This window comes from Dendrobates tinctorius, unplaced genomic scaffold, assembly GCF_039654945.1.
Source record: "Dendrobates tinctorius isolate UK_male_01 unplaced genomic scaffold, ASM3965494v1 ptg000064l, whole genome shotgun sequence".
Taxonomy (NCBI): domain Eukaryota; kingdom Metazoa; phylum Chordata; class Amphibia; order Anura; family Dendrobatidae; genus Dendrobates; species Dendrobates tinctorius.
Genome location: NW_027361732.1, coordinates 703,307 through 715,639, shown reverse-complemented (window position 1 = coordinate 715,639; position 12,333 = coordinate 703,307). Strand labels below are relative to the sequence as shown.

Sequence of the window (12,333 nt, the reverse complement as noted above, 5' to 3'; positions counted from 1 at the left end):
ACAATACCAGTTAGGCCGGTTTCACATTTGCACTTTATAGTGCAGCGATGACCTGCACACGGCCGCCGCTAATCACCGCCCCATCCGGTCATCACCGCCTACTAGCGCACATGGACGCTTGCGATCTGCGCACCCTATCTTTAGCATAGTGTGCGCAGATCGTGCGCTGGCAGGATTTTACCGTGTGCTGCGCACTTTTCAAGGTGTGCCGTGCGTGCCAAAATGCAACATGCTGCGTTTGGCACACAAGGGCACACCTTCAAAAGTGCGCAGCACACGGTAAAATCCTGCCAGCGCATGATCTGCACACGCTATGCTAAAGATAGGGTGCGCAGATCGCAAGCGTCCATGTGCGCTAGTAGGCGGTGATGACCGGATGGGGCGGTGATTAGCGGCGGCCGTGTGCAGGTCATCGCTGCGCTATAAAGTGCAAATGTGAAACCTGCCTTACACCACACAATCACAGCATAAGAAATACAATATTACAGTTGTATGAAAATAAAATGCAGTACACATGCAACAGAAAAAAAAAAGATGGAAAAAAAAAAATGCATTACACACACACAGGCCATACACACACACACACACACACACACACACACGCTCCAGGGGTCTTGCAGGTGGTAGACTTGCAGCTGGGCAGGCAGGTTTTATAGCTCTAGTTCAATCTTCTATAAGTCAGGCTGCAGTCGGATGTCTTGCTTGGTGTCTTCAGTGTTGCTGGTGCCGGATTGTCTGGGCCCAATTACACCACATACCATACACCACACAATCAAAGCGATCACAACATAAAAAATACAATATTACAGTTGTATGAAAATAAAATGCAGTACACAAGGAACAGAAAAAAAAGTATGAAAAAAAAAATATACACACAGACATGCAACACTTGCAGACCACACACACACACACACACACACACACACAGGCAGGCTACACACTAGCAGGCCATACACACACACACACACAGAAATGTCATAAATAGGTATACTCACACTTGTAGGCGAGCTGGTACTGGCAGGCCTCTTGATAGCTGATATGTGTGGCAGCTTGGTGGGTGTCTGGCAGGCTTGATAGCTGTGTGGCAGCTTGGTGGCTGTCTGCAGGCTTGGTGGGTGTCTGGCAGGCTTGGTGGGTGGCTTGGTTCCTGGCTGGCTTGCTGGCTGACTGCTACCGCATGTCTGGGCCCAATTAGCCCACCTTATATAGTTTTGGGACTGTCTGGAAAAGTATCTTTTTTTCTGGGCATGCGCAGTGCGATTTTGCGGATCCTGCCGGCGGATTCCGCAAAATCGCGGGTCCTGGCGGATCCGCCGCCCATAGGCGTCCATTCTACCGCATGGCGGATGACGGCGGATCCGCCGCCAGCCGCCATTTTGACGGCGAAAAAAAACGTTGCAAGCTCCGTCCCCCTCAGACAGAATCCGCAAGGAATTTTGCGGATCCGCCGAATACCGGACGCAACGGACGACCATCCGTCAAAATCCGCCACTAATGTATCCCAATGGGGGAAATGGCGGATCCGCAACAAGAAAAAGCGGATCCGCCATCTTCAAGTTTTGGCGGATTTTGACAGATGGCAAAAAACTGAAGTGTGAAAGAGGCCTTAGCAATGGATTAGTTCAAAATGGATGAAACTCAGATGGACACATAGGCTTAGGCGCAGTTGAAAGCCAGAACAAATGCATTAATGAAAGCCACAATGCAGATGTTAACATAACAGTGAAGGGGTTTTCTAGCCTTAAAATCCACTTGAAACAGAGTAAACACTTTAAAAAGTGGGCAAAAATCGAAACTAACCCTCAGCAATCTCCAACAAGTCCCATTTCATGTTCACACAATCTCTGATGATTCTGCTTTCTAAACGAGTCCTCATCACAAAGTCTTCCTGCCAAGATCAGTGCAGTGAAGAGGTAAAAAATTATTGGCTTACTGAAAAAAAAGGAAAAAAAAAATTGAAAAATATGGTCCCTTATCCAGATCAATGCCATAAAGATATATAACTCCCTAGCTAATATAAGACCTTGAGCAATCATTTTCGGTGAAGACATCTAAGAAGCCTACAATTAAACAGTGGTACATTAAAACATACAGAACCTACTATTTCCTTTATTTTTACATGGGAAAATATTGACGTCATCATCTGGCTGCAGTTTCTAAGGACCAGATATGTAAAATATGAGCACCTCATTTACAAAGAGCCCAAGGCATGGTATAAATCTATAAAACCACCGTGCAACTCTATTTGCACTTGTCTATGTAGACTTCTGACTACGTACATGTTTTTACAAAGAGAAAGAGTAACTGAGGGAAAGGTTGAGTGGTTAGTAGAAGGAGTTACAAAGTAAGCACACATCTACTCCACACTTCTCACACATCTACAAATGGGCCTAGTGTACAAAGATATGGAAAAATGTGAAGTGTTGCTCCAAGACTAAGTATCAAAGTTTCAATGAAATAATTTTGTATATTTTCTTGAAAAATATCATTAGTATCATGAGCAAGCAGTGACACAATGACCATATAGCTCTTTCAGATCACAGGTTCAAATTTTCTAATTATTATTTATAATTATTAACAAAAATAATTGAAAGTGGAACACGAAAAAAGATTTTAAACATTAATGTATGAAACTTTGAATTACACCCATTTCTTTAGTCCAAAAATAAAGTATTTTAAAACGTTCAAAAAATTTGTATATCTGAAATCACTGCATCCATAAAAGTCTGGTCTATGAAAATGGAAAAGTCATTAACTCATATCTCAAATTCCGGCAAGAAGAATAATCAAAAAGTATAAATTGTGGTTTTTCTCTCATATTGGATCCCAAAGATATGGCATAAAAATCTATCAAAACATCTTTACATATGTACCCCAAAATGGTATCATAGTTATAGCTATGCAAATAACAAGCCCGTATATAGCTACAGATACATAAAAGTAAAAAGGTTATGGGCAAGAGAAAAATGTGGCGCAGAAGAACCCAAATTTTATAAGGGCAGGGCTGCTTTCTGTCTTGTATTTGGAAAAAAAAGAGGCAGAAAGATAGAATGACGGAAAAGTTTTTCAAAAAGTGGAGAATGTTCATGGAATCGTTACTGTCTACTGGAGAAATCCAGGAGATAATGGTGTCTTTTATTAACTCAGATTGGTATATGTTAGAAGATTTAAGTGGTAATTTGGGTAAACTTAAATACGCATATGTCATTTAGTAAATACATCAGAAAGGATAGATACAGAAATCGGTTGGTCAGAGCATAGTCACTTTGAGCAAGTAGATGTGTGGACATATGGGGTTAAGCTATTGTTGTTTGGGTAATATTGTTTTTGATTGACCTAATCTTGTATACGCTTAGATTGTAAATATCCTTTATCCTACTGCTCTGTATACATTGGTCAATATATTGTATTTGACAAATATCCAATAAGAAAGATGCTTTAAAAAAAAAAGAAACCAAATTTTCCTTTTACAAAAGGCTAGATTTAAAAAAAAACATGTTAAAATCTAATATATATATATGTGTAGTTGGTGTTACATTAATCATTGCTTCATTGCTTTTTAGGTTTTTTTTTTTCACAATTTCAACCCACTTGGAATTTCATTTTTCATATGGCAGTACAATACATGAAAAAGTGGATGGTGTCATTCAAAACTTCAACTCATTCCGCAAGAAAACAAGGCCTCATACAGCTGTGTCAATGAAAGAATAAAAATGCTATGACTCTTATCAGAGATATCTGCTTCTTCTTCCTGAACTGATCTCTCAAACTCAATTCAAGGGTTAAATCCATAAAATCCGTATTCAGTGAAGACAGACTTTCACATTACGGAGATAGATGGCAGATGCTACGAATACGATTCTATGAAGAGTGGGGGGGTTAGAGGCAGAAACAGACATTTAGCAGCAAGTTCTGCTGAAATAACAGGTACACTTTAACCCCTTTACCCCAAGGGTGGTTTGCAAGTTAATGACAGGCCAATTCTTACAATTCTGACCACTGTCCCTTTATGAGGTAATAACTCTGGAACTCTTCCATGGATCCTGATGATTCTGACAATGTTTTCTTGTGACATATTGTACTTAATGATAGTGGTAACATTTCTTTGATATTATTTGTGGAAAAAAATGAAAATTTGGCAAAAATTTTGAAAATTTTGCAATTTTCCAAATTTGAATTTTCATGCCCTTAAAACAGAGAAATATGTCACACAAAATAGTTAATAAACAACATTTCCCACATGTCTACTTTACATTAGCACAATTTTGGAACCAAATTTTTTTTTTTGTTAGGACGTTATAATGGTTAAAATTGACTAGCGATTTTTCATTTTTTCAACACCATTTTTGTTTTAGGGACCACATCACATTTGAAGTCACTTTGAGGGGTCTATATGTTAGAAAATACCCAAAAGTGAAACCATTCTAAAAACTGCACCCCTCAAGGTGCTCAAAACCACATTCAAGAAGTTTATTAACCCTTCAGGTGCTTCACAAGAATTTTTGGAATGTTTAAAAAAATGAACATTTAACTTTTTTTTCACAAAAATTTTAATTCAGATCCAATTTGTTTTATTTTACCAAGGGTAACAAGAGAAATTGGACCTCAAAAGTTGTTGTACAATTTATCCTGAGTACGCCGATACCCCATATGTGCAGTTAAACTACTGTTAGGGCGCATGGCAGAGCTCAGAAGGGAAGGAGCGCCGTTTGACTTTTCAATGCAAAATTGGCTGGAATTGATATTGGACGCCATGTCGCATTTGGAGAGCCCCTGATGTACCTAAACAGTGGAAACCCCCCACAACTGACACTATTTTGGAAAGTAGACCCCCTAAGGAACTTATCTAGATGTGTGGTGAGCATGGTGATCTTTTCGCCCCCAATTTTTTTATTTTTTCAACGGTAACAGGAGAAAGTGGACCCTAAAAGTTGTTGTGCAATTTGTCCTGAGTATGCTGATACCCCATATGTGGGGGTAAACCACTGTTTGGCGCATGGCAGAGCTCGGAAGGGAAGTAGCGCCGTTTGACTTTTCAATGCAAAATCAGATGCCATGTCACGTTTGGAGAGTCTCTGATGTACCTAAACAGTGAAAACACCCCAATTCTAACTCCAACCCTAAACCCAACACACCCCTAACCCTAATCCCAACCCGAACCATAACCCTAACCACAAACCTAACCCTAATCCCAACCCTAACCCTAATCCCAACCGTAACCCTAACTCTAACTTTAGCCCCAACCCTATCTTTAGTCACAACCCTAACCCTAACTTTAACCCTTACCCTAGCCCTAACCCTAACCCTAGCCCTAACTCTAATGGGAAAATGGAAATACATTTTTTGTATTCTAGTAATTTTCCATAACTAAGGGGGTGATAAAGGGGGGTTTAATTTACTATTTATAAGGGATTTTTATGCTTGGCAGCTGTCATACACTAAAAGATGCTTTTTATTGCAAAAGATAGTTTTTGCATCACCACATTTTGAGAGCTATAATATTTCCATATTTTGGCCCACAGAGTCATGTGAGGTCTTGTTTTTTGTGGAACGAGTTGCCGTTTTTATTGGTACCATTTTCGGGCCCATGACATTTTTTGATCGCTTTTTATTCTGATTTTTGTGAAGCAAAATGAACAAAAAACAGCAATTCATGAATTTCTTTTGGTGGGGGCGTTTACACTGTTCCATGTGTGGTAAAATTGATAAACCAGTTTTATTCTTTGGGTCAGTATGATTTCAGAGATACCTCATTTATATAATTTTTTATGCTTTGGCGCTTTTATACAATAAAAACTATTTTATAGAAAAAATTATTTTTGCATCCCTTAATTCTAAGAGCTGTAACTTTTTTTTATTTTTATGGTGATGGAGTTGTATCATGGCTTGTTTTTTCCAGGACAAGATTATGTTTTCAGCGTGTTATTCCACTTTTTGTTCGGCGGTATGATGATTGTTTTTTGCCTTGTTTGTTTTTTCTTTACTGGTGTTCACTAAAGGGGTTAACTAGTGGGACAGTTTTATAGGACGGGTCATTACGGACGCGGCGATACTAAATATGTGTACTTTTATTATAGATTTTATTTTATTCAAATATTTATTTATTGATGGAATAAATATTTATTTTTTATTTTTTTTAAATATTTTTACAATTATTTTAATTTTTTTTTCATTCTTCCTTTTACACTGTGTCCCACTATGGGACACTCATTTTGTGCAGTTTGATCACTTCTATAGCATGCAGAGCTGCATGCTATAGAAGCTGTCAGCACTGTAGCTTCTGTGCACTGACCTGTGAGACTTCCCGACATGCACTGGGCATGACAGGAAGTCTCTCCATGGCAGTGATCGGGACCCCGCATCATGCCGCGGGTTCTCCAATCCAAAGGCAGAGGGGCTGTCACAGCTGACAGCCCCTCTGCCTGCTCCCGGAACGCTGCGATCATGTGCCGGGAGCGGTCCGTATCAGCTGTGATAATCAGCTGACACCCGGCCACAATCAGCTGCGCGCTCCCCCTGTGAGCGCGGCTGATTGTGATGATGTACTATCCCATCCATGGGCATACAGGACCAGGACACATGGACGGGATTGTACATCAGTTGTCAGAAAGGGGTTACTGTATATCTCTGGTAAAATAAATAAAGCGTAACTGTTGCTTATATGACCATTTTTTTTCTACATGGGCAAAAACGCCTGCATAAAAAAGTCGCAGCATACACTATTTTCTTCCGTATGGGCCTTAGGCTATGTGCACACGCTGCAGATTCACCTGCGGCTTTTTCCGCCCGGATCCGCAGGTAAAACCGCAGGTAAAGTGACCTGCAGTTTTCCCCTGCGGTTTCACACCTCTACTATGTTAAAGGTGTGAAACCGCTGCGGAATCTGTCCAAACAATTGACATGCTGCGGTTTGTAAACCGCAGCAAAACCGTGCGGAAAAAAACGCAGCGTGAGCACAGCAGTTTTGAAATGCCATAGGCTAGCATGGTACTCATAGGCTAGCATGGTACTGTACCATGTCTGCGGAACTACTGTGTTTCCGCAGGGCCAAAACCGCTGCGGAAACGCAGCAGAATCCGCAACGTGTGCACACAGCCTTGGAGGTGATGCTAATCATACATTAGTGGCCATTACAATGGACTGAGTGCTGAATAAATAACATTGGACAGAGTGCTATAAGTCTGCTGACGACCCTGTCCCTTGTCCCTGTCAGTATGATCCTCCTGTGAACGCCGGCCTGCAGCTGGCATTCAATCAAGAATGTCATTTCTGCTATACACAGCAGTGTGTTAATGCATTGCTATGTTTAGCACAAGTGATAGGACGATTGCAGCTTCAAGTCCTCTAAGGGGAATATTAAACACAGTAAAAAAAGTGGAAAAAAATATGCAAAAAAAATTAAAAAAACACAGAAGTTCAAATCACCCCCTTTTCACCCACTGAAAATAAATAAATTAAAAAAATACATATTTACATTCGTAAAAGTCCGATCTATCAAAATATAAAATAAATGAATATGATCGGTAAAAAGTGTAACAAAAAAAATCAAAACTCCATAAGTAAGGCTTTTTGGCTGCTGCAACATTGCTATAAAACGCAATAAGAGACGATCAAAACATTGTATGTATCCCGAAAACGTCAGCTCAGGGTACAAAGAATAAGCTCTCAAATAGCCACATATCGCGAAAAATAAAAACATTACGGGTGTTGGACAGAAGCAAATTTTTTTTTTCTTACAAATAAAAAAAAAATAAATTAGACATGTTTGGTATATACATACTCATACTGACTAGGGAAATCATGTTGTCAGGTCAGTTTTACTATATTGTAAATACAAAAAATTAAAAAGAATAATTGAGGAATTGTACTTTTTTTGCAATTTCAACGCACTTGGAACTTTTTTCCCGCTTTTCAGTAGACCACATGATAAAATGAATGCTGCCATTCAAAAGTACAACTTGTACCACAAAAAAACAAGCCCTAATTCAGCTACATTGACTGGAAAAAAAAAAGTTATGGCTCTTTTAAGCAGGGTGAGGAAAAAACAAAAAAGACATAAAATTGTAAGATTGTAAAAGGACTGGGGGCGGAGGGGGAGTCCATGGGTCTGCTAATCAGTACAGGTTTCTACATTAGATTAAGTGGACGATGTTTGACTGGCATGGGACCGCCACACAATGGCTGTTCAGTGGCAACAGCGATCAGTGACAGCTGAGCGGCACAGGAAGTGGTACGGGGACCCATGTCACTGGTCTTCGCACTCAGAGGGCCGTGATTGGCAGACCGATCACAGCATGATCACGCAGGAGGTGCTGAAATATCAGCACCTCCCGCCTGTTCACACCAAGAGCTCAGAGCTGCTAGTGGCCGAGCTCCTGCACTAACAGACAGAGACAGTGCCAAAATCGCCCCTGGTTGTTTACTTCCCTAAATGCTTCCAATTGAGAGCGATCACAACATTTAGGAGGCAAGAAGATTTACCTTCAGATAGGCGCCCACACACAACGTCATCATGGGAGCCCGTTCATTGCCATGGTGACCTGGGGTTGTCGTGTCGATGCCAGGGTCACCAAGCTTCTTCGACCATGCTCTAAGTAAAAAAGGGAAAAAAAATAAAAATTACAAAATAAAAATAAAAAATATTACACTAATAAATACACATTTTTATGTAAAAAAAGTACATATATTTGGCATTGCCATGGCCAGAAAGACCCGTTCTATAAGGCTATGTGCACACACTGCGGATTCACCCGTGGATTTGTATCTGCGGATCCGCAGGTAAAACCGCAGGTAAAATGAACAGCGATTTTCCCCTGCTGTTTGCCACCTGGACAATGGAATAGGTGGCAAACCGCAGCGGAATCCACAGAAAGAATTGACATGTCAATTCTTTCTGCGGATTCAAAACCGCAGCTTTTCCGCAGTTGAAAATCCGCAGCATGTGCACAGCGGAATGTAAATCCCATAGACTTCCATTGTACTGTACAATGTCTGCAGAATTGCTGCAGATCCGCAGCGGCCAAATCCGCAGCGGATCCGCAGCAAACACCGCAGCGCGTGCACATAGCTTAAAAGTGTCACACTCATTAACCCCTTCAGTGAACATCGTAAAAAAAAAATGTGGCAAACTATGGTTTTTCATCATACCACTGTGAAAAAAGTGGAATAAAACAATGAATGTAAATAAATATGGTATCGCTGAAAATGTCATCTTGTCCAGCAAAAACATATGCCGCCATACAGCTCAGTCAGTGGAAAAAATAAAAAGTTATAGCTCTCAGAATATAGCGATGCAAAAATAATGATGTTTTCTATAAAAGTTTTTAGTGTGTAAAAGTGCCAAAATGTAAAAAAATTACATAACTGTGGTATCACTATAATCATACTGACCTGAAAAATAAAGCTGCCTTATCAATTTTACCACATACAAAATGGCATAAAAATACAAAAACTAAAAACAAATCCTGAATTGCAAGTTTTGGTTCATTCTGCCTCCAAAAATTAGAATAGAAAGAGATCAAATAGTCTTGTGACCAAAAATGGTACTAATAAAAATTTCAATTTGTCCTGCAAAAAACAAGCCCTCACATTACTCTGTCGGCAAAAATGTGGAAAAATTATAGCTCTTAAAATATAATTTTTGCAATGAAAATTGCTTTTTAAAGTGTGACAGCAGCCAAACATAAAAAATATATAAATCTGGTATTGCTGTAAACGCACCAACCTGAAGAATAAAGTTGTCTAACCAGGAACGGCATAAAAAAAAAAACAAAAAAAAAAAACAAGTCTCCCAAAGATTACAGTAAGGCTCAGCGTACATCTATCTTGCGCTCTACGCTGATCGCTTACACCGGGGTTTCTGTGTATATCTCTGAAATACGGGATTCAGACAGAAACCCCGGTGGAAGATTCCCTATAATGAGGCGGATAGAAGCACAGTGGACAACGACTGGCCTATGATCTGGCAATGTACGCCTTTTTAGGCATGCATAAAAGTGTGGTCGACCACAGTTTTGTGCACTTCTAAAAAGAAGGAAACCGCTGAACAGAGGCCAGACGGAGTTCAGAGTAAATCTGCCGCCTCATTATAGTGAATGGATCCCTCGGGGGTTTCATCTGAATTACGTCACTCAGAGATTTAAATTGAAACTCCAAAGTAAGTGGTCAGCGCAGAGCGCCGGATAAATGAGATCTCAAACATTATGTAAAAGGTTCCCAATAAAAGCTTCAACTCAATCCACAAAAAAGTCAACCACTCAGGACCGTCATCTGTCAATGGAAATATAGGGGGCTTCCATGGCAGCACAAAGGCTCTGGAAAAGCGCTACGGCTCCTGCCCCCCAAATAAATTCAGCAAATTCTGTGCTCACAAATCCAAAAGCCCCCTCACTTCTGAGCCCCACAGTGATCCTAAATGTTACGTAAAATGTTCCCAATAAAAGCTTGAACTCCATCCACAGAAAAAAGCAAGTTCCCACTCAGGTCTGTCATCTGTTAATGGAAATATAAGGGGCTTCCACGTTACTGGTAGTACAAAGGCTCTGGAAAAGCACATTGTCTCCTCACACCCCCCCCCCCAAAGCAATCCAGCGAATTCTGCACTCTCAAATCTAAATGTCCCCTTCCCTTCTGAGCCCCACAGTGTGCCTAAACCACATTTAGCGTCCACGTTTGGCAGGGGTATAATTTGGGACTAAAACAACATTTTGGCTGTAAAAATGTAATTATTCTTTCTTCACCACCCAAAGGTATAAATTTCTGTAAGCTACATGTCATGTCAATATGCTCACTGTACCACTAGATGAATTAATTGAGAGGATTGGTTTGTAAAATGACATCACTAATGGGGGGTTTCTTCTGTTCTGGCACCTCAGGGGCTCTGCCAATGTGATATGGCAGCTGCAAACCATTAAAGCAAAATCTGAACTCCAATATGACACTTCTTCCCTTCTGAACTTTGCACTGTGCCTCAAAAGTGGTTTTCAACCACATATGGAGTATTGGTGCACTCAGGTGAATTTGCACAACAAATTTTATGGTGCATGTTCTCCTGCTATCCTTGTGAACACAACTTTAGGGCTAAAAGAATATTTTTTGTGGGAAAAATTTGTTTTTTTTTCACAACTCTATGTTATAAACTTCTGTGAAGCATCTGGGGGTTCAAGATGCACAGCATACATCAAATGGTTCTCCTTCCCTTCCGAGCCCTGCCATGCTCCCAAACAGTAGTTTTGCCCACATATGAGGTATCTGCAGACTCAAGAGAAATTTCACAACAAATTTTGGGGTCCATTTTCTCATGTTACTCTAGTGAAAATAAAAAAAATGTGAAAAATTTTTAGTGAAAAAGAGTAATATTTTTTTTCTTCCACAGTGCATTAATTCCTGTGAAGCACCATAAGGGTTAATAAACTTCTTGAATGTGGTTTTTGAGGACTTTGAGTGATGCAGTTTTTAGAATGTTGTCACTTTGGGGTATTTTCTGTCATATAGGCCCCTTAAAGTCACTTCAAATGTGGTGAGGTCCCCCAAAAATGATTTTGTTGGAAACATTTGAAATTTCTGATCAACTTTTAACCCTTCTAACTTCCTAACAAAAAAAGTTTCAAAACTGTGCTGATGCAAAGTCGACATGTGGGAAATGTTATTTATTAACTATTTTGTATGACATAACTCTCTGGCTTAACAGCATAGGAATTAAGTTTGATAACTGTGAAATTTTCTTAATTTTTCATCAAATTTCCGATATTACATAGGAAGCTATATAATAAGGGACCGCCCCATACAAAGCTAGAGAGGATGGTATGTAAAAGGGGAAAGTGTTACAATTGCATGTAAAAGTTTGGGCACCTCTGGTCAAAATTACTCTTATTGTTAACAGTTAAGCAAATTGAAGATGAAATGAGCTCTAAAAGGTCTGTAGTTAAATTTGACACATTTACTTTATATTTTAGGCAAAGATATATATATACTGTATATACTCATTTTTTACATTTTGAAATTACAAAAAGGAAAATGGGCCAATGCTAAAGTTTGGGCACAATTGTAGATTTGTGTTCTCAGATTACTTTGACCAAGGTTTCAGACCTTAATTAGCCAGTTAGGGTTATAGCTTGTTCACTGTCATCTTTTGGAAAGGCCAAGTGATGCAAATTTCCCAGATTTATAAAAACCCAGCCTCATGTAACTTTGCGCCAAAAAACAGCAGCCATGGATCTTCTAAGCATCTGCCTAGCAATTTGAAAATGGTGGAGGGCTGGAGGCCCACAGAGCAGGAGAAGGCAGAAGATAGTGAAGTGTTTTTGAGTTGCCCTTTCCTCAGTTTGAAATATA

The 12,333-nt window shown here is 39.8% G+C and overlaps 1 long non-coding RNA gene across 1 annotated transcript in view; it reads right to left on the bottom strand.

Annotated features, from left to right (window-relative positions):
• Nucleotides 1-1,807: 1,807 nt before the first annotated feature.
• The window catches only part of LOC141094593 (uncharacterized), a 120,785-nt gene continuing 110,259 nt past the window's right edge, over nucleotides 1,808-12,333 (bottom strand). Inside the window, exons 2-3 of the long non-coding RNA XR_012233110.1 lie at nucleotides 8,482-8,590; nucleotides 1,808-1,932 (exon numbers count right to left, since the gene is read on the bottom strand). This is a non-coding gene — a long non-coding RNA (uncharacterized lncRNA). The remainder of the gene's footprint in view (nucleotides 1,933-8,481; nucleotides 8,591-12,333) is intronic.